The following is a 24,019-nucleotide window of genomic DNA, read 5'->3' as shown; positions in this document are numbered from 1 at the left end:
CCGTCCAGGTCACAAGAAACACACATACCTGTACAAGATGAGGCTATGTTTTTTTTCTTTTTTAGCCCAATCTTCGCCCCAGTCCTCGTGTACTTCGCTCAAGTATAAACATGATTGGAGGATAAAATAGGACAGAAAGAAAGTCTGTTTTTTAACTGACTTGCTCCAAGTCCTTGTTGCCAACTGTTCCTAGCATCAAATTTAAATTGTAAATAGATATCCTTCTTAGAAACCAATTCGCCACTCAGGGCCTCTTTCCCCTTGTAAAGCAGGGTTGCTAGGTTTTAAAATTGCTTAGGTTTTACAAATTGGGGATGTTGTAGATTACAAATTATAAATACTTCTCAGAGAGAGTGGAATTCTATAAAGGCTCCCATTGCTTTTAGTGTGGCATACAAGATAATACGTAATCTGGCCCCTGCATCTCTCTTCAGTCTTCCTGGGCTCCAGCCATTCTGTATTGCTCACAGTTCAGTGGAACATACCATGACTTCAGGCAACTGTGCCTTTGCACGCGCACTTACTGCTTTCTGGATCAACCTTCTTGCACACACTATTCTTCCTGACCTCACCCATCCATCCTGCCTTCCTCTGACTCCTCCTTTAAGGCTCAGAGCTAGTCCCCTCTGCAAAGCATTCCAGGACCCCAGACCTTCTTGGACCATCTGGTGTAGCTGCTCCTTCTCTGTATACCCTTAGCATCCCAGTATCCTATGGAGATGGACTCAATGATTATGTTTTCCCCCCTTCCCTGGCCCCTGGTGATAAGTATTGCCATTTACTTGCTAAGTCATGTCCAACTCTTTGCAACTCCAGACTGTAGCCCACCAGGCTCCTCTTTTCATGGAATTCTCCAAGCAAGAATACTGGAGTGGGTTGCCATGCCCTCCTTCAGGGAATTGTCCTGACCCAGGGGTCAAACCCACATCTCCTGCATTGGCAGGCAGAGTCTTTACCACGGAGCCACCTGGTGATAAGTATATGGTTTAGTAAATAGAGCCCATAAAGTATTTTTAGAATGAACAAACTTGGGTCCAGTTGCTCAGTCATGTCCAACTCTTTGTGACCCCACGGACTGCAGCACACCAGGCTTCCCAGTCCATCACCAACTCCCGGAGCTTGCTCAGACTCATGTCCATCCAGTCGGTGATGCCATCCAACCGTCTCATCCTCTGTCCTCCCCTTCTCCTCCTGCCTTCAGTCTTTCCCAGCATCAGGGTCTTTTCCAATGAGTCAGTTCTTCGCAGGTGGCCAAAGTATTGGAGCTTCAGCTTCAGTATCAGTCCTTCCAATGGATATTTAGGACTGATTTCCATAGATTGACTGGTCTTGGGCCAAGCACGTGGGAAATACAAGCATTCACCCTTATGCTCCCAAAGGTCTGTGTGTGTTAGTTGCTCAGTTGTGTCTGACTCTTTGACACCCCATGGACTGCAGCCCACCAGGCTCCTCTATCCATGGGATTCTCCAAGCAAGAATATTGGAGTGGGTTGCTGTATCCTACTCCAGGGGATCTTCGCGACCCCAGGGGTTGAAACCAGGTCTTCTGCATTGCAGACGAATTCTTTACCATCTCAGCTACCAGGGAAGCCCTCCCCACCAAAGGTCCACTCAATTGTAAAGCAATTAAACACCCTCCACTTGCTCAGAAAGCCCCTTGCTTTTCACTACATGTGTATCCAACATGGAGGTCACAGCCCAGTTAAGGGCACAGCTTTTGTCATCTCAAATGTTGGGGAGCAGGCCATGGGAATGAAAGGAACTTTCTAGTTTGTAAAAGAGGGGGACCCAGTGGTAAGGCTCCTGCTGCCAGTTTAGATAACAAAGCAAAGATGTGAAGCCCCACTTCCAAGACCATGTCCAGTTCTTTTTCTCCAGAGAGCTCTTTCTAGCTCTGCCACTGCCTATAATGCCAGGCCCCCACCATCCTCCTCTTGCCTGGAAAGGAAGTGCCCGCTCTGCCTATCTTTATCACCTTTATGGCCTCCACACTGGCAGTGAGAGCAGACTTGAGGCCAGCTGTTTCCTTCCAAGGGCTGGCCCCCAGAAAGGATGCTGAACAGAAAAGATGTGCTGTGTGTTTGAAACATTGAGGGAGAAAGAAATAAGAGGTCAGATTGATGCATTGATGCCAAGTTGTGTACGACTCTTCGCAACCCCATGGACTGTAGGACACCAGGCTTCTCTGTCCCTCACCATCTCCTGGACTTTGCCCAAGTTCATGGCCATTGATTGATGTGCATCATCTCAAAGATTTTCTCTCTGAAGCACCTTTAAGTTGTGTTTTGATTAACACTGGTCAAACCAGGGAATCATAATGGATTGGCCAAGACTTCTAAGCAGCTGCGAGAACCCTCAGTGGGATTCAGAAGCCTTGCACCTTTCAGCTGCCTCAAGCAAAAATGACTTCATGAGGCAGGTGGAAAGATACAGTGAAGAGAGTTGGGGGGGTGCCCTTCCCTGGTGAAACAGTGGTTAGTTATCCGCCTGCCAGTGCCGGGGATACGGGTTCGATCCCTGCTCAGGGAAGATCTCACATTCTGCAGGGCCAACTAAGCCCAAGTGCCACAACTTTGGAAGTCTGCTCTGCAACAAGAGAAGCCACTGCAGTGAGAAGCCCACGCACCGCAACTAGAGAGTGGCCCCCACTCGGCACACCTAGAGAAAAGCCTGCACAGCACCCCAGACTTGGCACAGCCAGTAAATAAATACAAAGAATGGGGGTGGGCAGGAACATGAATGCCACTGGGGGCTGGGGCTGGTCAGGTGGCAGTCTCCCGTGAGGAGATGGGCACAGATTCATGTCTCCAGGAGAAGCCCCAGGGTGAGACATTGGGGTGCCACGTGCAAGCAGGGAAACCATCCCCCGTGTCTGAGTGACTGCTGGTCTGGGGCTTGTCCTTAAGTGTTGAGATTAGTCACTCTCCTGGGCGGCAGCTGGGCTGGTTTTAAATTCTCCCCAGTCTCCCGCAATTCGTCACTTGGCTAGGAAACTGCCCAGTGTCCTGACGGGACCTGTTTGTCCTAGCATTTCTTAGCGTCAGCTGTCGCAGACTTTGCAGTGGCAAAGGGAACTGCTCCAGAGGTGTCTGTATTCCATGGTGGCAGGGAGTGGGCTCCTCCCAGACACTTCTAGCACTTGGAATCCTGGTTGGCTGCTCCTGGAAACCCCGAGTCCCTGTGTGGGTGTGTGTTTGAGTTCGGAAATTGCTCTTTGAGAAAGAAGCTCTCTGCTCTGTCACAGAGTTCTCCAGCATTTGGCTATCATTATTGCAGGAGCAGGGAGGCACAGCTCTGGTTCCTGGTCCCCTTTAAAGGCTCAGGGCTGCAGTTTCTCCTCTGCCTCTTAGTTGATGGTGGGAGGCTGAAATGACCCTGAGGTCAGCGGTTCCCAATGCTGATCTGCAGATGGGCGGTGACCCAGAAGGAAAAAGGAAAGAGAAAATAAGAGATACAATGTAGCCATGACAATTCTGTTAGTTTCAAGTTTTCAACCTGTCATTTTCTGAGAACTCAGCTATCTTCTGAGATGATGTTCTTTTTCTTTTGGGTGTTAATGTCCTTTGTTTCCTGAAAGAGGGTGATGGTAGATAGTAGTGTTACATTTTTCCCCAACCTGTGTTTTTGGACCAGTGCAGTGGGGGATCTTAGTTCCCCACCCAGGGATCAAACACAAGCCCCCTGTGCTGGAAACATGGTATCTTAACCACTGGACCATCCTGGAAGTCCCTCAGCCCCAATTTTTTTGGAAATGTTATTGATGGGTGAAATCTATAGTTTGGGATCTGAGTTTACCTTGAAGAGTAAACAGAGGCATTGCTTCTAGAAACAGGGGCTCACTCCTCACACATCTTTTCTCAGTGGAGGCTGATGGCAGCAAAGAATAACAATGGTCTTATTTATTTATTTATTTATTGGTGTATCTGTTGCGTGCATATGACAGCCTAAGCACCTTAGCTCTGTTCGCACCTGTAATATTCTCAGCAGTCCTATGAGGTCCATGTTGTTATTACCTCTGTTATGATGATGAGCAACCTGAGGCACAGAACAGTTAAGCAACTTGACCAAAGTCACACAGCCAGTCAGTGGCAGAGCTGGGATGTGAACCCAGGTTCCAGGAAATCAGGAGAACCATCTATAACTGATGTATGAAATGACATCCAATGAGGGAAATATGCATGCTCAGTCCCCCAAAGGATAAAGCTGGGAAAGAGAGAGGTCTGCAGGAAAGAGAGAAACCCGGGGACAGCCATGCTCGAGGAGAGCTCCAGAGACAGGACGCTAGAGGCGGGGCTGTAATGGAATATGGCAGCCCAGGAGATGGAGGCAATTCAGGGTGGCCAGCTACACGGCATCTTGTTTTGGATGGTGCTCCCCATGCCTCCTTCCCTCCTTCCCTCTCCCCCAGCCCCCTCCTTGCCCCCACCAGGTCTCATCAGAGTGGTTCTGGAGCATGTTTGTTTGATCAGCTCACTATAGGAGACACAGACACACACACACACACACACACACACACACACACACACTGATGGAAGAGAAAAAACAACACAAATGATTAAAGCCTGGAAGAATTTTTTTCTGGGGAAAGACAGAAGGGCTAGGGTGGTCAGCTTCCTGGATCCTGGCAAGGAAGGAAGGAAGCAGGTGGGGAGGAGACTTCTGCAGGGAGGTTGTAGGGGCCCAGGGAGTCTCTTTCCTAGGGGCTTATATTGTACTCGGAGCTGCCAAGTTGGTTCATCTACAGATGAGGGACTGGAGGCCCAGAGAGGGACCAAGTCTTGCTGAGGTCACACAGCCAGTAACAAGGAAATGAGATGCCAACCAGCTTTGCCCAACTGCATCACCATGCCCTTCGTAGTGACTTCTGTGTCCCGGAATCACTGGGCTGCCTGCGCCTGTTCCCCCTGCCTCCCACCTCCTGCCCTGGGCCATTTCCTGTACCACAAAGACAGTTTGCAAAGGGAAACTGGAAACACTGGGACTTCAGCAAGGGCTCACGGATGGTCAGATGAGCCTCCTGAACACCATGGCGACCCCATACTTGGGTGCAGCATTTCAGCTCCTGTTGAGAAGAGGCACGCACCCTTGGACAGTCCAGTGATGCATGGGTGCTTGCCGTTAGGTTTCCAGTCTCCAGTTTCAAGCACAAGAATATCGGCCGCGCTTGGAGGAGTGATCCGCAGGATTAATTCACATCTTCTTGCTTAGTAAATGCCAAAGTGGCTTAAATAATGGAGCGGGGAGGCTAAGACACCCAGAGAAAATGAGCTGGTAAACTGATCGGGCAGCTGACTTGCGTTTGCTCTTCTCCTATAAGCAGCAAACCCTCTCCCACTGCACTCTGAGGCTCCTGAGGTTTGGGAGCTGACTCTTAAGTGGACTCTGCCTTATGTCCAAACTACACCCCAGTCCATAGGCTTTGTTCTAAGGAGAGGTAAAGAGAAGAGCGGGAGAGGAACCTGCAGTGGTGTGAGGGTCCTGGCCAGAGCTGGGAGCCTCTTCCAGGGAAGCAGCAGGGCAGCAGCCCTCTGACAAGTAGCTCCTTAAAGAACAGCCAGCCTTGGGGATGAAGCCAGCCCAAGGTGTCCCAGCCCCATCCCCAGCCTATGGGTACCCAGGCCAAAGCTCTGCCCTCCAGCATCATTAGAATATGACTCCCTCAGGTCTTCATTGTAAATCTCTCCCAGCTGCCTGCATAGGGCCTTCCTTTTCTCCTGTCTGTAAGAACTAGGGCTTCCCTGGTGGCTCAGATGGTAAAGAATCTGCCTGCAATGCAGGAGGCCCGAGTTCGATCCCTGAGTCAGGAAGATCCCCTGGAGAAGGGAATGGCTACCCACTCTGGTGTTCTTACCTGGAGAATCCCATGGACAGAGGAGCCTGGTGGGCACAGTCCAGGGGGTTGTAAAGAGTCGACTGAGCAACTGACACCCACACAAGAACTGGCAAGTCTTCCTTACGAGCCAGACTCACTGTTCATGCTTTGAGACACTGGACCGCACCTTTGGAGCCCCTGGGAGCTCCTACGGGAAGACTAAGGCACTGATCACTGATGACATACTTATTACCTGTGTGACCTCAGGCAGGTGGCTTCACTTCTCTGAGCCTCAGTTTCCTAAACTTTCTAAAGGAGTTAATAGTATCCTATTCATAGTGTTCTGAGGCATCAGTAAAATATAACTGATGGGAATGTAAAATGGTGCAGCTGCTGTGGAAAACAGTAGGGTGGTTCCTCATAAAATTAAAAATAGAAGTACCATCTGACCCAGCAATTCCACGGCTGGGTACATACCGCAAAGAATCAAAAGCAAGGATCTGAACAGGTATTTGTACACTTGTGTTTATAGCACTATCATTTTCAGTAGCCAAAAAATGTCCATCAGTGGATGACTGGATAAGCAAAATGTATATACACAAGAAAGGAATGCTGTTGTTATTCAGTCGCTAAGTCATGCCCACCTTGTTGTGACTTCATGAACTGCAGCACACCAAACTTCCCTGTCCTTCACTGTCTCTCTGAGTTTGCTCAGACTCATGTCCAACAAGTCAGTGATGCCATCCAACCATCTCATCCTCTATCATCCCCTTCTCATCCCTCGTTCAATCTTTCCCAGCATCAGGGTCTTTTCCAATGAGTCAGCTCTTCGCATCAGGGGGCCACAGTATTGGAGCTCCAGCTTCAGCATCAGTCCTTCCAATGAATATTCAGGACTGATTTCCTTTAGGATGGACTTGATCTCCTTGCAGTCCAACGGACTCTCAAGAGTCTTCTCCAGCACCACAGTTTGAAAGCATCAATTCTTTGGTGCTCAGCTTTCTTTATGGTGCAACTCTCACATCCATACATGACTACTGGAAAAACCATAGACTAGGTCGACCTTTGTCAGCAAAGTGATGTCTCTGCTTTTTAATATGCTGTCTAGGTTTGTCATATCTTTTCTTCCAAGGAGCAAGCGTCTTTAATTCCATGGCTATTTAATTCATAAAATAATGTAGTACCAAAACGCATATGGGGAAGGAGCAGAGGGAGAAAAAGAGGAAAGAACTGGTACTAGAATTAGAGAAACATCAATGTGAACCATTACTTTGTTTTGAGTATATTTGGATACGCTTGCCAGAGAGGGAGGGCAAATTCCCAACACCTGGGATTTAGGACTGTGTATGTACACGTAAGTATATGTGCAAACATACACTTTTTGTGGACACCGTAAATACTCATTGGCCTGCCTTCCTGTCTAACTTCAGTGGAGGGACCCATATGGCCTGGTAAAAGTCTAAACTGCATGGAAGTCATGGAGTGGTGGGGAAGGGGAGCAGGGGGAAGGAAGGGGAGGCCACGGGTGCAGACAACCCAGATCATCCCCTCCCAGACTGGATTCCCAGAGGCCCTTTTCCTTACCACCTGCGTGTGAGTAGCTTTCGTCAGTGTCTGTGGCTCAAGGGTGAGTCTGAACAGAGACCCAGAATGCTCATCCCCAGAGATCATCCTGCTGGGCTGGGACTTGCTGAGAGGCAGCTGTCTATCCCCTTTCAGGCTCAGGCTAGACAACGCCCATACAACCACAGACCTGAGCTAGTGCTGCGCTTGCCAAAGGCAGGAGGTGCCAGAGCTGGAGGTTGTTACAAACAGTGCTGGCCCCACCCCCCAGCTTCTGATTCAGCAGGTGGAGCCTGAGAACTGGCCTCACTAACAAGTTGCAAGTGATGCCGATACCTTTGGCCCCTCCTTCAGAGAACCCCTACTGGGAGAACCATTGAGCTAGAGCCTTGTCAATCAAAGTGTTATCCTTGGCCCAGCAAGAGGGGCCTCATCTGGAGTTTGGGTAGACAAGCAAAACCTCAGGCCTCACCCTGGAATCCACACCTGATGAAATTGAATCTGCATCGGAACAAGACCCCAGGCAAATTGTATACACACTCCCTGCGTTGGTGGGAATAATTGATCTCCTGGCCTTTCAGCAGAGCCCCAGCCCAAGGCAAAGACCTTGACCCGTCAAACCAGGGGAAGGTTGTCTGAGGATCCCTGTTGCCCATCAGTGTTGGCCTTCACCCTTAGATGGATGTCAGAAAAATCAATAATGGTTATTATTACAGCCAGATGCCTGTGTGCACACCAGGAGTTTTCATATGCTATTTCACACATGTATTATAAAACCCTGGACAAGACTTCCCTGGTGGTTCAGTGGTTAAGACTCTGAGCTTTCCATGCAGGGGGGCCCAGGTTCGATCCCTGGTTGAGAAACTCAGATCCCACCTACCACATGGCAAAACCTAAAAAAACATACACACATTAAAACCCTGGAAAGAAACCATTTTATGGATGAGTGAACTGAGACTCGTGTAAAGTAACTGCTTAATCAACACAAAAAAAACAACTGAATTTCATCAAGGTCTAGCTGGTTGTTTCCAGAGTGTCAGGGTTTAGCCCTGTGGATTAACCTGCTTCTCTTTCTTTCCCCTCCCAAAGTGAGGCCCTGGCCGTGAAGTAAGGCAAGGAGAAATCTTAAACAAGTGTTGAATTGACGTTTTAAGTGAGCTTAAGGAGGCTGCAGTGTCTGTACCAGAATAACCTTGATCCACGGCTGGGGCAAGTGATAGAAATTTCCAGAGAAAACTGCTCAGCCACCTGGCCTGTGTCATTAAGCCCCCTCGTGCATTTGGCCTGGATGTGATCATTCACACAGCTGACGGCCCCGCTTCACAGTTGGCACGTGCAGTAACAGTTCCCTAGAGTTCTTGGGGTTCCTGAGTGGTTTTGGTGGCCTGCCCAGCCAGCAATCCAATTCCAAACTCCATTCTCAGTTTTAAAAAGCAGAGGAATTGATGAGGGAGGCCTCTAGAGGTGATCGAAGGCCAGTAGAGGGGAGCCTTTTAAAACCAATCTGCTACTTCAGATAAAGACAGCCTCGAGACAGGCTGGAAGCCAGGAATTTAATTTTATTTATTTTTGCCGTTACCTTCTATTTAGGACAAGGGATATTGGTATTCTATTTATGGCAGTGATATTAAGGGTTCCTTTGATGATAAACTCATTTATGTTTTTAAGTGAGTCAGTTTAAAGAAAATATTGTCAGTAAAGTGGGATCAGCAAAACACATGGAGGTAGACCCCAAAATGACTGAAGTGGATGCCGTGACGTTGTGCTTGCTTGACTTCTCTTTGGGACCATTATCTGCCCCCTTGGCAGCAGAGCCCTGACAAGTCCTTGTAGAACTTCTACAGAGAGTGAGTTAATCTTCCAAAAAAGTACCTAGTTCCAGATACAATGTCTCACTGTATCTGGGAAATTGCCCAGTGCACAAAAAAAGAATCCTCCAGTGAAACAATATTGTGGATGACTCAAAAGGCAAGGACGGTTGAGCTCCTGCCCAGCCCCCAGCAGCACTACTAGGTGAGACCCCCTCCGCCCCGTCCCAGCCCCCCAGGCTTCCAGCACCCTCTGCTGTTGCTGCTCGGTTGCTTGAGTCGTGTCCAACTCTTTGTAGACCCCCATGGACTGTAGCCCGCCAGGCTCTTCTGTCCATGGGATTTCCCAGGCAAGAATACTGGAGTGGGTTGCGATTTCCTCCTCCAGGGGCTCTTCCTGACCCAGGGATAGAGCCCACGTCCCTTATGCCTCCTGTTTGGCAAGTGGGTTCTTTACAGCTAGCACTACCTGGGAAGCCCTATTTCTTGCATGGTGCCTTTCCTGCCTGCTAGACTGTAGCTTTAGGAGGGCTAGGACTATTTCAGATCTGTGCTGCGTTGGTTCAGTACTTTCAGCCCCTTGCACAGTGCCTGGGAGAGAGTAAGTGCTGGTTTGGAGAACAAAGAAAGTAAGGAGGGAGAGCGGGAAGGAGGGAGTCAGTTCCAGAGAAAGGCTCAGAACAGCCCCTGCCACCCGCATTCCACAATCATTTATTTATTCCTTTCCAGGGTCAAAGAAGAGAAAATATAGTGGGTTATACGGGCTCCCGTGTAACTGTCTGATTGGAGACCCGTTGAGGTCCGTCTGGTTTATAGAGGAAACCTACTTTTCCTTTTTCCTCGATTCCATGGACAAAGACCTGCTCACTGGTAAAGTTTTCTTAGCAGGGTAATTCATGGTGCTATACAAGCTCCATGGCCTGGTACGCAGAAGCCAGGGGGATGTGGATGTGGCCAGAATTGAGAATCTAATAAGCCGGCTCCTGGCAGGCTGAGATCATGCTGATAACAAGGAGATTAATAAGGGTCTGCAACCTCCTCCATCCTGTAGTATCCAGGAGGGTTTTTCAATCAATGCTGGTCTAGCCAGCTTAATGGTACCTAATCTTAAACCTTCTGAAGCTGGAGCATTTGAGAGTTGAGATCAGTTGAGATAAAATAAAGTAAAATGTGTTGAACTTTTTGGATTTGGGGTCTTCATCGAGTTCCATTGTGCGGTGTTGTTTTTATTTTCTGTCTTGAAAACAGGCAGAGATTAGCCACTGGAGAGGGTTCTTCTGCCAGGATCAGATGATGATATATTTGCTTTTGTTCTTCTTTTTCTTCCTCTTGCACAAGATGATTCTTCATGAGGGAAAGATCCATTCCATCTTGTTCATCTCTATATACCCAGGGCATGTCACCTGGTAAATGCTCAAGGACTAAATCTCAAATACAGCATTTCAGTGTAACCAGCACACTCTGTGCCATGGGCTACATCTGCTGGAAGAGTCAGTCTGTTCCCGATTTGGTGCAGAAACAGCAGCCTTACACGGCACCCAAGGACCCTGGAGAAAACCTCGGGAAGGCTCACTGGTACCTGTCACCATGAGCCTTATGTAGTCATCACAAAACATCCGATTTGTCACATGCAGGGCTCACAGACCCTGTGCAAGATGCTGGTGACATGCAAAGATGTTGTTGTTCAGTCACTAAGTCATGTTCAACTCTTCACGACCCCATGGACTGCAGCATGCCAGGCTCCCCTGTCCTTCATCACTACCAGAGTTTGCTTAAATTCATGGCCATTGAGCCAGTGATGCCATCTCATCCTCTGTCATCCCTTTCTCCTTTTGCCTTCAATGGTTCCCAGCATCAGGGTCTTTTCCAATGAGTCGGCTCTTTGCATCCAGTGGCCAAAGTATTGGAGCTTTGGCATCAGTCCTTCCAAGGAATATTCAGGGTTGATTACCAACATTTGTTGGATCGTAGAGAAAGCAAAGATGAACTCAGCACAGAAAAAGTGCTCGAGGAGTTTGTGATCTGATGGAGGAGAGAATTCTTGTGTGATGGTGAGAAACATGTCATCATCACAGGTGAGTAAGAGTTGGGAGAGCTGCCACCTCAAGGGCAGGCCCTGAGCTCCGAGGACCTCAGTTTCCCCATCTGTAAATGAGGTTCCAGAAACCAATCATCTTCAGCTCCCCAGCATCACCACTGGGTACCTTCCCTGTTGAGTGAGTTCAGACTTGCTGGAAACATCTAATCCTTTTGCTATGCCTCTAAATTCCTTGCCCTGAAATGCTAGAGCAGGATAATAAATAGGTGCTGAGCTATTTTCACCTACCACCTGCTCTACATTTAAAAGGAAAAAAAGTCACTCTAAAGGAGGAGGAAGGCAGATGTACACACTGAGGGTCTTCCACATGCCCAGCACCTCAGTGGGTGTTCTCACATCTCAGTGAAGCCTCTTGATGAGCAGGCAAGATGAACTCACAGCATCCTTATTGCCCACATCTCAGTACCACTTGGAGCATCATCCGGTTACAGCAGGATTGGTGTTCCAGATAAATCATGCTCAGTATACCACGCTTCCCTGATGGTAAAGAATCTGCCTACAATGCAAGAGACCTGTGTTTGATCCCTGGGTCAGGAAGATCCCCTGGAGAAAGAAATGGTTACCCACTCCAGTATTCTTTTTTTTATTATTATTTATTTTTTAAATTGAAGGTTAGTTGCTTTGCAGAATTTTCTTGTTTTTCTATCACAGATTGACAAGAATCAGCCATAGGTATGCCCATGTCTCCTCATTCCTTAACCTCCCTCCCATTTCCCTCCCCATCCCACTGTGATAGATTGTTATAGAGCCCCTGTTTGAATTCCCTGAGTCATACAGCAAATCCCCATTGGCTATCTATTTTACATATGGTCATGTAAATTTCCATGTTACTCACTCCATACATCTCACCCTCTCCTCCGCTCTTTCCGTGTCCATAAGTCTGTTCTCTAGTTTCTCCATTGCTGCCCTGTGAATAAATTCATCAGTACCATCTTTCTAGATTCCATATATATGTGTTAGTATATGATACTTACCTTTCTCTTTCTGACTTACTTCACTCTGTATAATAGGCTCTAGGTTCATCCACCTCATTAGAACTGACTCAAATGTGTTCCTTTTATGGCTGAATAATATTCCATTGTATATATGTACCACAGCCTCTTTAGCCATTCATCTGTAAGTGGACATCTAGGTTGCTTCCATGTTCTAGCTATTGTAAATAGTGCCGCAATGAATATTGGGATACATGTGTCTTTTTCTTGCTGGAGAATCCCATGGACAGAGGAGCCTGGTGGGCTACAGTCCATGAGGTCACCAAGAGTCAGACATAACTGAGCAACTAACTTTCACTTTCATACTGTGTTTTAGAAAACACGTGGGTGTGTGTAATAAAATATAGAAAAGCTGGCGTCACTCAGAGCCCAGCTGGAGCATTTTGGAAGCCTTCTTCCTTCAGTCATAATCAGAAAGATTCATTATCGCCAGCAAGCATTTCAGCCTAGTGACAGTACCTGGCCTCAGGGGTGAGCCTTGCCATGTCGTAGAAACAAAAATTGACCATACGGTGCTGATGGCTGATGACTCAGACCTACAGGAGCTCCAGAGAGGAAGCCCACACAGGGCGGGGAGCAAGAGAGACCTTTTCTGGAGAAGGTGGGATTGGTGCGGGACTTGAAGGAATGGTCCAAGACTTAGCTACAAGAAGAAAGAAGTTGATGATTCAGATGGGGAGAATGGCCTGAGCCAAAGAAGGTTCACGTGCCCATCAAGGAGCTGCTGCTACCTTTGGGGCTTGGCTGGAGTGGGGGCTTCAGGAGGATCTGAGGCTGGAGGAAAACAGGATAGAACAGAGGGTGCAGAGTCAAGTTGTCAGGGGCTCCAGAACTCAAAAAATGAGATTCTTTGAGGGGCTGCTTTGGTCTAAGCTGGGGTTCAAAGACCTCTAAAGAGCCTGTGATACATTTCGGGAGATCCATAGTCACTCCGTCGAGTCCAGCTCTTTGTGATCTCATGGACTGTGGCCTGCCAGGCTCCCCTGTCCATGGGATTTCCCAGGCAAGAATACTGGAGTGGGTTGCCATTCCCTTCTCCAGGGGATCTTCCCGACCCAGTAATCGAACCTGGGTCTCCTGCATTGCAGGCAGATTCTTTACCATCTGAGCCACCAGGGAAGCCCATGAACCTCTTAAAGTTTTAGGCATTTTTCTGTATGGAGGATCCATACATTTTAAAGGATTCTCCAGGGAACCCACAAAGCTGAAGAGGAGCTGCTATGAACAATTGGGACCCTTGAAATGTTTAGAATGTGCAGATTGTATGTTGCTGAAAGGGGCAGAATCTGCAGGGGACCACCTGGGTCATCTCTAGGAGCAGCATGGAGGGAGGGCTGGGGGGCAGGGGGCTGCGAATGGAAAGAGAGAATTAGGGAGTCTTGGTTACAGAGACGAAATGACAACACTCTGGGATCATCCAGGATGGCTGAGCCCACTGTGTGTGTCAGAATCCAGAGGGGTAGCTGTGCCTTAATGAGGAGTTTAACTTTAAACATGATGATTTTAAGAGGACAGAGTTCATCTATGTGGGAATGAAGACATTTAAAAATCATTGAGTCACCAATTATTGGAGCTTAGGGACAAAAGAAGGCAGCCAGCCCATTTCCCAGTATTTTCCAGGCATGACAATAACACCCTAAGATGGGGATGGACTTCTCTAAGGTCCCCTAGATGGTAGATAACTGTGACCAATATGTAAGGAATAATACGTAGTGGAGAGATCAGCGCTGCGATGGAGATTGCAAGCCAGCTGGAGGGAGACGATTGAAGCTATGAGTGTAGCCATCTTTAACGTTGCTGAGATCCCAGGATTAAGCTACGAGAGTTGGAAGCAGGAACAAAAAGAGAAAGGCCATGGTGAAGGACCAAGAAGCGTGAGAACCAAGAGACCAAAGCAGTCACCCGGGTGGTGCAGGGTGGGCACGAACACCCACTGTGGGAGCGTGCCTGGGATGAGGGTGCTCCAGGGCCACCGGCTGGGGCATCAGCGGGCTCCTGGCACCAGGAGGAGAAGGGGCCAACAGAGGATGAGATGGCTGGATGGCATCACCGACTCGATGGATATGAGTTTGAGCAAGCTCCAGGAGTTGGTGATGGCCAGAGAGGCCTGGCGTGCTGCAGTCCATCGAGGCGCAGAGTCGGAAGCAACTGAGCGACTGAACTGAACTGGTGCCGTGTGAGTGATTCCTTTCCTCGGTGTGGTGAAGTGATACGAAATTTCAGAGAGCTCCCTGATCAAAGCAGGCCGTGATTACAGTCTGGCCTTGCCAGAGAGTTGAGAAGCAAAGAGAAGAAACAGGTCAGGGGCAGAGAAGAGTCAGAAGGAGAATATTTTACAAATAAAAAAACGTATTTGTAAACATAAGGTAAAGAAACGAGGGAAGAGAAGGAAAGGTGGGGGGTTGTAGGAAAATGCCACAACCTTGAGGCAAAAATGGGACCAATAAACAGGTGAGGATGAAGATTCACAGGCCGTCTTAGGGGGCGAGGAGGTCCCAGAAACAACATAAATTTTCAGTAGGGAAAACTGGGATCCATTAACACATCAGGCTCCTCTTGCTTTGGGACCCTGGCTTGTGCACACCCTTCTGCCTGATGCTCTTCCCATTGCCCTTCTGAGGCTGCCCCCTTGTATTTTAGGGTTCTGACAAAATGCTACCCCCCATCGGCTCTTCCATGCCCACTCCCACATACACACTCAGTCTCAAATCAGTGCTTCTCCTGGCTCCTTCTTAGCATCACCCCACGTATGGCTGAGTGGCTGTGATTATGTTCCTTTGTTGGGGTGTTTCCTGTGTATGCGTATGTGAGTGTGTGCTCTTGTCTCCAAATTTCAATTTTAAGCACCTTCAGACTGGAGACTGTCTCCATCCCCCACCGTGAGCCCAGAGCCCAGCCCGGGGCCCATTACAAAGTAGGGGCTCCATGAACACAGACTTATTGGAACAAAAAGAAGAGAAGGCCTCTTCTCAAAAAGGTTTACCAGGAACAACAATGAAAATTAAATAAAAGCAGGATCTGCCAAGTTGTTTACACATACTCCTCATCTCTCTTACTCCAAACGGTTTACTCATTGTAAGAGGTGAGAAAGCTCCATTTTAAAGAGTCCGCTACTGAAGGTAGAGTTAGGGATCTCATCAAAACCTGTGTTCTTTCTGGCAGCCTCATTTTCTGACAGTTTTGGGTCAAAGAGGCATTTCCATCAAGAGAACTAGAGGCTAGATCTCGTTCTCTGGTCCCTGAGGCCAGGTGCGAGGTAGGCCTGTGCTTCCCTCCCAGTTCTCGCCGGCAGCATCACGCAGTTCCGAATGTGCCCATGCAAAGCGTTCACGGGCGGGTGTTTTACTAGGTAGGAAAAAAGGATTAAGTTTCCCGTCCACTTGTCACTCCATTGCGGTCACTCTACTGGGAAGTCTGCAGGTAAAGAGTTCTCTTTGCATCTTTTTTATTTACTTCCGGCCTCACTGGGTCGTCGCCACTGCGCGTGCGCTTTCTCCATTTGCGGTGCCGAGGCCTCTCAGTGCAGCGGCTTCTCTTGCTGCGGAGCACGGGCTCTCGAGTGCAGACTCAGTGGTTGGGCACATGGGCCCACGGGCCCTGCAGGTGGCACGGGGAATCCCCCAGGACCAGGGATCAAATTCGAGTCTCCTGCTTTGGCAGGCAGACTCTCAACCCCTGGACCACCAGGGAAGTCCCTTCTCTTTGCATCTTGATTATTCTAAGCCTCAGGGAGGGGCCAGGATGTCCCCCCCTTCACCCTGGCCTTCTCCCCCGGCATTTCCTACAGGAATGTGATAGCAGGAGAAATGGGAAGAGGATGAGGCTCTGAGGGAGCCCCAGATACCGAGCCCTCAGTGAGAACTTGGGCCACTGTCCCCTGGGCACCACCCAAAACCACCAGCCCAGACCCTGGAAGTAGGAAGCCTGTATCTGTGATGCCATCTCGGGCCCCAGCCCACCCTGGACATCAGGACCGATGCTCAGGGCAAGAAGAAAAGCAAAGGAGGGGGTACCCTGTTAACCTACCTTGTTCCTCTTCCTGTGCTTGTTTAGAACAGAAACCAGTTTCCCAGCCTTCTGCACAGCCTGAACATCCTGTCTGAAGCTGCTGGAAACATTCCAAGTATTAGGGCCAAAGTCTCCTGGAGTGAGGGGGTAGGAAACAAGTTAGATGGGATGACCCCAGGTTCCTTGCACATTCCCTGTGTGGCTTCACACTGCTTCCTCATAGCTGTGGCAGGTGGTGGCAGGTGGCAGGGGATATTGCAGGCAGGTGATGTTGCGAGCATTTCTGGAGTGAGGTATGGTGTCCCAGGTATAAGGGCCGCCTGGCCCTGCTCTCTGGCTTCTCTTCAGGGTTTGCTCCTATTACACTAAGCCCCAGCTCTGACTGAGCTCAGGCTTTCACCTCCACCCCCACTCCCACCTTTTGCAATAGTTCCTGATTTGATGATGATCCATCAGACAGAGTTAGGTCAAATCCTGCAACTCTTGGATAGGATGCATAACATCTCTAGGCAAAATAGGGGTCATAAAAAGGCCCACCTCTCGGGGCTGCAATAGGGACAAAAGGAGAAAAATCCACAGTGAGAACTTGGTCTGTGTCTGCCCTGTGGTAAGTGCCCAGGCAGTGTTAACTCTGTGATGGTCACTCCTCCACTGTCCACCCAAGCAGAGTCCTCCTCAAGCCCCCATTCAGACACCTGATTCAGCATCAACCTGGGCGCAGCCTTGGGTGCCACCATCTTCCCTACGCCCACCTGCACGCCCCCCCCCGACCTGCTACCAGATGCAGTGGGGTTTTTTGGGGGTAAAGTCAGTTTCCCTGCCCTTAAGCACCAGGGCTGGAGTTTATTTTCTCCATCCTCAACTCTGGCCCTGGGCTTTGCTGTCTGGGCTTTGCTCTAAAGCAATCTGAAAGGAGCTCACAGAGAGGACCTGAAGGGCAGGTTCCATCCCCAGTTCCTGTCCAGAGCCTTGGAGTCCTGTAGAACATGGGTTGGGGATGTGGGTGGAGGCCACAGCTGACCCCTGAGACTGAGGGTCCTTCCAGACCCCAGGCCCGCTTCCTCTTACTAGTCTATCGGTCGGTGACTCAATCAGCGAGTCCCAGAAGGCAGCCTCGTGCCACTTCACAGAGAGGAAGGAGCTCCCAAATTTTCACCCTCAGAACTTTTGTCTTCGGAATATTGCATGTGGGGAGGACAGCGCCCCTGGGTGGTCCTCTTCTGCAGTGATTGATTTTATCAACCAGCATCTTGTCAGTTGTCATTGAAAGAGAACTAGTGACTAACCCCTGCCATTCCTCTTGGGCTTCCCTGCTGGCTCGATGGTAAAGAACCTGCCTGCCAGTGCAGGAAACGCAAGAGATGCAGGTTCAATCCCTCAGTTGAGAAGATCCCCTGGAGGAGGGCACGGCAACCCAGTCCAGTAGTCTTGCCTGGAGAATCCCATGGACAGAGGACCCTGGCGGGCTACCGTCCAGGGGCTTGTAGAGTTGGACACGACTGAGCATGAACACATGCCACTTGCTATATACCCGCAGGTCCTGTAGGCTTGCTGTACCTGGCATAAGTGAAACTTCTGGGTCAGGAATGGTCATGGGCAAGGTGACATGAGCTGACTTTGCTACCTGAGGAGTAGAGGGTCTGGCGATCCCAAACTCAGATGCCTTCAAGGTCTAGGCAGGTCACATAAATAAGTGAAACAGCTCAGTGTAAGACAATAGGGAGTGATGTGGACTCCCAATGAGGCACAGCTCCACCAATTCATATGGGTCAGGGCTGCCAGCACTTCTCATTGTTCAAAGGAAGCCAAAACTTGATACTGAGTTGGCCAAAAAATTCATCTGGATTTTTCCATACAGTGTAACAGTTCAGCACTGGCATGCACACACTGCTGTATTTAGAATGGATAGCCAGCAAGGACCTACTGTATAGCCCAGGGAACTCTGGTCAGTGTTATCTGCCACCCTGGATGGGAGAGGGGTTTAGGGAAGAATGGATACATACATGTATGCCCGAGCCCCTTTGCTTCTTACTTTCAGTTATCATAACGTCGTTCATCAGCTATACTCCAATATAAAATAAAAAGTTTTTAAAACAAACAAAGTTTTTGGCTAGCCCAAGGTTTTATATTTTATAATGGCTATTCCCTTGAGTTTTTACTATTGGCATTTTAATTATAAAAGACAACATTATACAAGTCCCCCCGCCCCCACCAAATACATATTTATGCCGGATACGACCTTGGGCTGGCAATTCATAAATGCTGACTTAAGTAAACTTGGAAAACAGAATAAAGGATTTGGGGGAGAAAGGATAATGTTCAAAGGCACGATCTTGTGACCCGACACATTCCAGAAACTGCCTGTTGCTCCGTGGAGGCAGCTAGTGGGTGTGTGAGAAGGTGAAGGTGAGGACCGAGAGGGCCAGCTTGGAAAGGGTCTCCTGTGCTGTGCTAAAGGATCTGTGCTGACTCATTTTGAAAGCAGTGGGACTTGATGAGGAAACCCAGAAGAGTTTCGAGGAGGAAGTGCCACGTTGCACCGTGCATTTTGGAAATCTGGGTCCCACATGGGAGCAGTTGACAAGGAGTGCTTCTCTGCAGACAGGGAGCTAAGATAGAAGCCATGGCAGAGGACCCAAGGGAATGGCACCTGCTGTCCTCCAGTGGGAGAGTCTGAAGGCTGGGTGATCTTGAGTGGAGGCCTGGAAATAGAGGGTGGGGAGTGCCCACAGCACCCTGATTCTGCATGACTAGGTGGGTGCCATTCTCTGAGAGAACCCTGGGAGAGAGCAGGTTGGGGTGTGAGTGCCGGTCAGGTCTGAGGTCTGTTGGGGGGTGTCTGGCCTCTTCTGTGACTCTGGCGCCTGGAGCGCACTATGCCTGAAGGTGCATTGGGAGTTGTGGGCATGTAGATGAACGACAGAAGAGGGGCTTCACAAGGCCTAAGGGTGGGCTCTGAGCAACTGGGATATGTAGGGCAGGGCCTGAGAAGGAAGAGCTGGGAGGAGTAGCTGAGAAGAGTAGCAAAGAAAACCCGAAGGTGTTGACACGTGATGAAGGAGGAGGGGATCTAGGACCTATGGGACACTTCTGGGTCCATTCAGGAGAAATGATACGTAGTCAACCCACCCAGGGGCCAGGCCATGCTCTGCGGGTCCCATAGGGGCTCCATCCAGCACAGCCTCGTGGCTGTTGGACAGGCCACATGCAGGCCTTGGCAACATGACTGTCAGACATGCCTCTTGTGCTGTTTAGCTGAGCACGTCTTGCTGAAGAAAAGAAAGGGCACTAATTTACTCCTGGGCAGGGCTCCCCTCTGGACGGCCTCAGAGACATCAGGCAGCGCAGCAGTGGCAGCGGGAATCATGGTTCTGCATCCCATTTTCTTCCATCCATACGTGCGTATGTGCTAAGTCAGAGCCAGGCTTCTCTGTCCATGGGATTCTCCAGGCAAGAATACTGGAGTGGGTTGCCATGTGCATTGGGTTGTCATGCCCTCCCCAAGGAGATCTTCCTGACCCAGGGATCGAACCCTGTATCTTATGTCTCCTGCATTGGCAGGGTGATTCGTTACCACTAGCGCCACCTGGGAAACCCTCTTCCGTCCACTGTGGTTTATTTCTCCCTAATGGACCACACTTGGTGGAAGACAACCTCCCTGAGGACAGCTGTTCCAACGGGGTCAGTGGCCTGCAGCAGTGGTTTATTCTGATTCCCAAGGCAGCAGCCGTCACCTTCAATAACAATATTACAACTAACACTCACATCTACCCGGGGCTTCTCACTGTGATCCCACCGTAGGATCCTGCTTTGCAGAGAAGGAAGGACGTCAAGACCTCAAGAGGCCAAGGACTGCAAAGCTAGAGCCTGATGGGAGTCAGAACTCCAGCCCCCTAGTTGATAGCCTCACTGTCCCCCTTCCAGATGACAGCGAGTTTCTGTGAGCGATGACTGCTGGTTGGGACCAGCAGAGTGGGGAAGGGGGCACATCAAACATCTGGAAGGAAAGTGACTTTAAAGTCCTCCCCAACCCGGGGCCCTCCAGGGATTTCCTCAGGGAAAGGCTGCAGCTGTGTTAATAGGGACACGGCCTATGAATGCTGGTCCGTCAGGAAGTGAACAAAAGAGAGGGAAGAAAGGCTGGCTTAAGGCAGAGGCCTTTCAAGTCCCAGCAAGGTGGGTTCAAGAGCACGGCATGTGGGATGGGCGTTCTGCTTCTGTTTAAAGAGCACGGATTTGTCCACACCATGTGCCATGAATGAAGTGAGAAGCTTTCAGGGCTGCCAGACCTCTCCATTAAGGTTTTGCAGGAGGCAAAGGCACAGTCAGTAGTGCCCACACACGGAAGTGCAATGGCTTGAATATTTTTGTCCCTGCCAGATTCACACGTTGGAATCCTAATGCCCAATGTGATGGTTATTAGGAGATGGAGCCTTTGAGGTAGTTAGGTCATGAGGGTGGGGCCCTCATGAATAGGGTTAGTGCCCTTATGGAAGAGGCTCCAAAGACCCCTCACCCCATCTGTCTTGTGAGGATGCAAGATGCCTGTGACCCAGGAGGGGGCCCTCATCTGGCCACGCTGGCACCCTGATCTCAGACCTTGAGCCTCCAGAATGCTGAGCGATCAACCAGTGTTGTTTATAAGCCTCCCAGGCTATGGCATTACGTTCTGGCTGCCCAAATGGACTAAAATATGGTCAAATGAATTTTCATATAAAACTGCTCCTAAGCATAACTCTTCATGGCTAGATCATATTTTATCCTTATTGGTGTGGTGCCAGTGGAGAATCTGACTTGAATATTTTCCCAGTTAGCTCATCACATGTCTCACAACTACTTATTGAATAACCTTTGCATGTGTGTGTGCTAGGTTGCTTCAATTGTGCTGACTCTTTTGTGACCCCATGGACTGTAGCCCACCAGGCTCCTCTGTCCTTGGAATCCTCAAGGCAAGAATACTGGAGTGGGTTGCTATGGCCTCCTCCAGGGGATCTTCCCAACCCAGGGATTGAAGCTGTATCTCCTGTGGCTCCTACTTTGCAGACAGATTCTTTACCACTGAGCCACTGGGGAAGCCCTGAATAACCTTTGCTTCCTCTTAAGTCTCAAGCATCTCCCTGACTGTATATTAAACCCTTATGTGCAGTAGGCGAAGGGCAGGGTACAGGGGCCAGCATTCTGCAGGCACACGTGGTTTGACCATATGCAACTCGAATCCCTGCTCTGCCAGTTTATTTGCTGAGGTTGACCCTGGGCAAATCACTTAACCTTTTTGAGGCTGTGTGTCCTATTTATAAAACCAAAATATGCAAATTAACTTGCCGCTGGTACAGTGCCTGGCACAGGGTGAAGCTCAAGCAAAGGAAGTTATTCATGATTTTCACTGCTCTCTTGGAATCCACACCCCCATCCTAAGGATGGGTTTTGTTAACATGTCTGTTTGCCACTGGGACTGTCACCTGGAATGGTGAAGCCATCGCTCTTGGGGAGTAAATTCTGGTGGAGAGGGGGCCAGGAAGCTGTTGAAAAAAAATTCAACCATATTTAGTATTTGAAAATTTTGTAAAACTAATATATTTTGTAAGAAAAATATTATATGTATTTTGAAAGAAAGCAGTGCTGGACACAGTCTTGTTGGGTGTGAATATAGAGAAAAATTGAGATTTTAATTGGGGAGGGTGCCCTCTGTCAGGGGACCAGAATCAAGGAGGAATTTTGTGTCATGATTAGTAGAACCTTAAAGTGTTTGAGAGATGATTTAAAATAATGGATTTCCAGAGCCAGAAGGAATCTGAAAGATGCCCCGAGGACTCTTAACCTTTCTCTCCACTTGGGGCTATTTATCATGTCTCTTCCCAGTAGCTTATTTCCTCCAGGGGAAGAAGGTTTGTCCAGGCCCACTCTGTGGCCAGACCCAGGAAGCCCTGACTTTACTAATCCAGGAAGGGGGACATGCCACCATCATCAAAAGTCGGCAGAGTTCAAATAAGATGGAGACAGACTTGCCCATCACAGGGTGTTCATACAAGAGCACTTTTGATAGCGTGATGGGGACATGAACCAGAATGGAATGGTAGGGGAAGATGGTGAAGTGAGGAGTCACGGATAGTGTAGAAGTCTGCAAAGTGCTGGTGAGAGACAGAGAAGTAGCCAAGGGGTATACGGAAGGAGGGTCGGGTCGTTTACTGGAGGTGAGACAAGCAAACGTACATAAATGCAAGTGGGGATGAGCCAGCCGCATGGCGGCGCAACCAGGGGCTGGTCTGAGGCAGCCTGCTGCGTTCAAACCTCGGCACCCCTGCTTGGTGGTTGTGTGGCCCCAGGCAGGATCTCCCCCCTTTCTGTGCCTCCGTTTGTTCTCATGTAGAAATGCATCATCATTTCCGCATCCTCAGGCTACTGTGAGGCTTACATGAACCAATACAAAATTTGCAGAATGGAGTCTGACATATACAAAGACCAAGATAAAGACCAGAATTATTAGGCAGCTGAAAGGAAGCTGTAAAAAGATGAGGAAGAGAGAAGAAATAGTTGATAGAGTAATAATCACGGAAGACTGGAAGGGATGCATTTCAGAGCACAGGTGGAGGTATCGGGTTTGGGGAAGAGGCCAGCTGCCTTCTCTGTTGTAACAAAGGATGGGAGGAGGCAGGTTCCTTCTATTTGTAAATATTCACAGACCTTTCGTGATGTCCAGGCACTAGGGGCACAGCAGTCAACGAGACAGGTGCAGTGCTTCTGTCGTGGAGCTGCAGTCCTGTGGCAAAGGGAGACCATGTGCATAATACATGATATAGTGATGAAAGTGTTAGTCACTCAGTCGTGTCAACTCTCTGCGACAATATGGACTGTAGCCTGCCAGGCTCCTTCGTCCAAGGAATTCTCCAGGCAAGAATACTAGACTGGGGAGTCATTCCCTTCTCCTGGGGATCTTCCTGACCCAGGGATCGAACTTGGGTCTCCTGCATTGCAGGCAGATTCTTTACTCTCTGAGCCATCAAGGAAGCAGCTATGGTTTTTTCCAGCAGTCATTTATGGATGTGAAAGCTGGACCACAAAGAAGGCTGAGCACTGAAGAATTGATTCTTTTGAACTGTGGTGCTGGAGAAGACTCTTGAGAGTCCCTTGGACAGCAAGGAGATCAAACCAGTCAATCCTAAGGGATATCAAACCTGAATATTCACTGGAAGGACTGATGCTGAAGCTCCAATACTTCAGCCACCTGATGCAAAGAGCCAACTCATTGGGAAAGACCCTGATGCTGGGAAAGATTGAAGGCAGGAGGAGAAGTGGATGACAGAGGATGAGATGGTTGGATGGCATCATCAACTCAATGGACACGAGTTTGAGAAAACTCTGGGAGATAGTGAAGGACAGGGAGGCCTGGCGTGCTGCAGTTCATGGGGTCACAAAGAGTTGGACATGACTGAGCGACTGAATAAGTGATGTAAAGATAAAAGGAGATGGGAGAGAGGAGGACCTCCATGGAGGAGGGGGACAGCAGATGCAGTGTTGAATGGGACGGGCAGGGAAGACCACTCTGAGAAGGTCAGATTTGATCAAGACTTGAAAAAAGAGGAAAGGGAGGAGGGAGCCATGGAGTATCTGTTGGAAAAACTTTCCATGGAGGAGAACAGTCAGTGCAGAGGCCCTGGGTCTGGAGCACTCTTGGCAGCTCTGGGTAGGTGGGTAGCAGGGGTGGGAGTGAGGCTGGGGTTTCCCTTCTTCCTCCCCAAGC

The 24,019-nt window shown here is 49.2% G+C and overlaps 1 protein-coding gene and 2 long non-coding RNA genes across 3 annotated transcripts in view; 2 read left to right on the top strand and 1 right to left on the bottom strand.

Moving 5' to 3' along the window:
* ST8SIA2 (ST8 alpha-N-acetyl-neuraminide alpha-2,8-sialyltransferase 2) overlaps nucleotides 1-24,019 on the top strand; it is a 68,200-nt gene that overhangs the window by 5,422 nt on the left and 38,759 nt on the right. The gene's annotated exons all lie outside the window — the stretch shown is intronic.
* LOC129634137 (uncharacterized) lies at nucleotides 2,745-7,657 on the bottom strand. Its single transcript, XR_008705439.1, has 2 exons — nucleotides 7,397-7,657; nucleotides 2,745-3,402 (listed from the first exon to the last, which is right to left on the bottom strand). It is a non-coding gene; the product is annotated as an uncharacterized LOC129634137 (long non-coding RNA).
* Nucleotides 9,696-11,959, top strand: LOC129634138 (uncharacterized). The gene is made up of 3 exons (XR_008705440.1): nucleotides 9,696-9,784; nucleotides 9,913-10,053; nucleotides 10,522-11,959. It is a non-coding gene; the product is annotated as an uncharacterized LOC129634138 (long non-coding RNA).

This window comes from Bubalus kerabau, chromosome 19, assembly GCF_029407905.1.
Source record: "Bubalus kerabau isolate K-KA32 ecotype Philippines breed swamp buffalo chromosome 19, PCC_UOA_SB_1v2, whole genome shotgun sequence".
NCBI lineage: Eukaryota > Metazoa > Chordata > Mammalia > Artiodactyla > Bovidae > Bubalus > Bubalus kerabau.
The sequence above is the reverse complement of the archived record's forward strand: the minus strand, read 5'-3'. Positions and strand labels throughout refer to the sequence as shown.